The following is a 3,689-nucleotide window of genomic DNA, read 5'->3' on the forward strand; positions in this document are numbered from 1 at the left end:
ACGTTCCTCTGAGGAGCGTCGGTGCAACGCCATTAAGGGGTGCTGAAGCCTTATTAAAAAAAGTAAACTCTGGGAATTGATATAAAGTTCTTAAATTGAGAAATAGGATCAAGTATAACTTAAGCGTCGATAGCTTAGCTAGAACGCGATAGCAAGCTATATGCCAAACGCTTTTGAAAGAAAATGAATGTCGAGTCAGTCTGGTCAACTCATCGTTCACTGTTAAGTCCGCAGCTCGGGCTAAACTATGAACGGCACCGGTCGCCAAAAATAATTAAATTTAACTAATAAATAGTATGTTTTGGGTTACAGGGCCTGACGCTTTAGAAAAGTCAGTAAACAGTGCGCCAAACAAAAGACCAGAATTAAAACAGTGTTATTTGATTCACTCAATCAAATCTGTCGAATGTGTAGAAACCACGCTCTAAAACCCAAGTGTTATAGTAACAACGCGGCAAATTTCGATAAGTACACCCCAAACAAGGAACAATCTGTTACTTTAAATACTGTACTGAAGGCTAACCATATTACCAAGCAAAGCCGGTTAAATTATGACTCTTGAACACTTTTTGTAAATAGGATCTGGACGTGCAAATTTCAGCGCTCGAGCAAAGATAGCAGCTTTCAAAATAATGCTTACTATATACCACAGCGTATTCCGGAATAAAAGGACTACCTCTATTACATTTCATATGCCGGCATATAAGACTCGTTACCTCAACAACTATTACACAAAGTGTGCTAGCTTGCTAGATGTTTCCCTCATTTTTTTCTCTTATTCTGTGGCTCAGAAATGATTTTAATCTCAGAAATTTGCAGTCTTTAACCTGAAATTTTTGAATAACACCTTTAGAAAACTACTGAGTGAATGAGCATCCTTTCAGTCCAGTTCTTTGCGCCTCTGTGTAGATAAATGTGAAAGAATATGAGCATTTATTGTTCTCTCGTCCCTCAAAAAAGGGTGGATATTTAACCAAAAAAATGACATTTTGATCTATTCACGATCCATCAGAGAAACCTTTTTACTTTTGATTTTCGGCAAAACGTAACACTCATTGAACACCTGTTACAGAGGCACGAGACATACAATCTTACCATTATTGTGCTTAACTTTGTATGCGCATTCCATATTGATCATCTGGGTCGTAGCTAACATTAAAATGTGAGTGTGTGGCGAGGGCGTTGCAGTGTGTAACTAAAGATGGTAACAATCTGACCCATTCGCAAGCTGGTTCTCGTGAAACGAGCCAGCATTATCAATAAACACTTAGACAGCTTTATCAGAAATTGTAGAGATCTGGAAGCTGGCGCCATAACGCTTTGGTGTTTTACGCGATGCAATGAGAGAACTCACGTTTTTTGCTGTAACTAACAGCACATGTAAGAGAGGGAACCGGTAGGTGGGTTTCTTGCAAACACAAAGTGAACAAGTTTGGGGGGGGGGGGGGGGGGGTGTCAAGGAGTTTGCCGGCGCTTTCGCGAGATGAACTTTCATCGTTTGGGGGAAGACAAGCCCTCTTGTCGAAACAGTGGCAAGCTAGGCTTGTCACTCCATTGTTCACACTGGCTTTTTCCTCAATATATAGCCTCTGGGCGACCTACAGCCGTCATCAAAGGGGGTGACGTCTCCATGTTTCGCTTAAAATTTGTCTCGAAATCATTGAAATGTGAAGTGAGCCGTCAATGAGCCCGTCAAGTAAGCCCGTCAGGCGTGGCAACCTGCGCTGGGAGAGTGCTCTCACCCGCGCCTTGGCTCTGCCCACCTGTGCCTGGTGCACGGTCCCCCGCCCTCCACTACGCTGCACCTGTGCTTGGCGCTTGCTCTCCCCCTTGCTAGGCTATGACTTCTCCACATCGCTGCGCTTGCGTTACCTCACCTTGTACCATGAAAGACTTGACCAAGAACAGCTGAGCTGTTAAGAAATGAGCTCGTTCAGAATATCAGGGTGTGGGTAGGAGGAGGAGGAATAGGAAAGGCAGGGAGGATAACTGAAATAATAAACCGATTTGCTACCCTGCTAGAGGGGAAGGGGTGAGGAAATAAAGAGGTGAAGGAAAAAGATGCCAAGAAAATGAAGTCAGTATGCAAAGTCAGCAAGCACTTGGTAAAGTCAGAGCTTATCGTGCGGAGGTGCCTTCACTGCTGACAATCGCAGCGGCCAGTGGGCGGGAATCTTCTGGTAGCGATCTGATGCCCGTCGTTAGCCATGGTTCGTGGAATTTCACATGCATTTCGCGCTTTTATATGTCGAATGCGCAATCTATAAATATATAGATATATCCCTACCCATAAACATAATTTGTTCTCCCCGTCGTCATAATCTTTGAGTTCATCTCTGGCCGCTGGGTAATTATTGCTGATCAATATAGGCAGTGGATTATTCAATACTTTTTTACGTCCGTAAAATTCTACACAGGGTGGGATTCGTGCGGGGGTTCTACATGGAATATCATGGCAGTGTATGTGAAACCTCTTACCCAACCCCGGTGCTTGAAACGAGAAAGAAGTAAATTCAAGTTGCCTGTGCTCTACACCTGTTTTTGCCGTCACTCTAAAGCATGCTCAGCCTGATGCTTCGCTAGTATCCTCTCAGCTATGTGTCATGAACAGAACTTTCTTGCATAATGCAGATAAATAGCAGCCAATGAAAGTTACATCGAATGTTAGGGATGCCGGATAGGCGCTGCAGCTTGAACCAAACGTTTGCATGTACATTCATCTTGGAGCACAATGCGGGTAACTATGGGTTGATTACAATTTTATTTTTCTTTGAGTAACAAGACTGATAACTGTAGCGCATGCGAAGGCATAACACTGTTTTCATGTGTAAGTAAACCTGGTCTCCTCCTCTGCCTTTTCAACGTGACATGCGGATGGACGCTCAGAAGAAACATTAAGCTTTCAACCAAAAAGAAAGCACAGCTGGACTTCCTACAAGTTTCGGGGGGCATAAAACCGAAGGCCAACGTTATTACGGTCGCTATTATTCCGCCAGGGCCCGTGTGCCCTAATGTAATAAACAAACGAAAAAACGGAACGCTGTGGGAAACGCAGATAAGCGAATGGTTTTGATCCGGTGGACCTTAGTGCTGGGAGCTATGTTTTGGGCACGTAGCTTAGCATGGCCGTTGTAGTTTTTGATGTTTGTTTATCTCTGTGGGTCAGAGAGCACAAAAACAAGCTAAGGCGCCATTGCGCCATCTGTACCATAATTGGAGTTTAGCATCCAGTTCAAAGCCCCGCCGCGGTGGCTCAGTGGTTAGGGCGCTCGACTACTGATCCGGAGTTCCCGGGTTCGAACCCGACCGCGGCGGCTGCGTTTTTATGGAGGAAAAACGCTAAGGCGCCCGTGTGCTGTGCGATGTCAGTGCACGTTAAAGATCCCCAGGTGGTCGAAATTATTCCGGAGCCCTCCACTACGGCACCTATGCTTCCTTTCTTCTTTCACTCCCTCCTTTATCCCTTCCCTTACGGCGCGGTTCAGGTGTCCAAAGATATATGAGACAGATACTGCGCCATTTCCTTTCCCCAAAAAACCAATTATTATTAATATTATTATTATTATTATTATTATTATTATTATTATTATTATTATTATTATTATTATTATTATTATTATTATTATTATTATTATCCAGTTCAAAGCTGCCAGCCCTTGCCTCAAATAGAGAGAGATTCCACTGCTCAA

The sequence above is a fragment of the Amblyomma americanum genome, chromosome 5 (assembly GCF_052857255.1).
Source record: "Amblyomma americanum isolate KBUSLIRL-KWMA chromosome 5, ASM5285725v1, whole genome shotgun sequence".
Classification (NCBI taxonomy): Eukaryota; Metazoa; Arthropoda; class Arachnida; order Ixodida; family Ixodidae; genus Amblyomma; species Amblyomma americanum.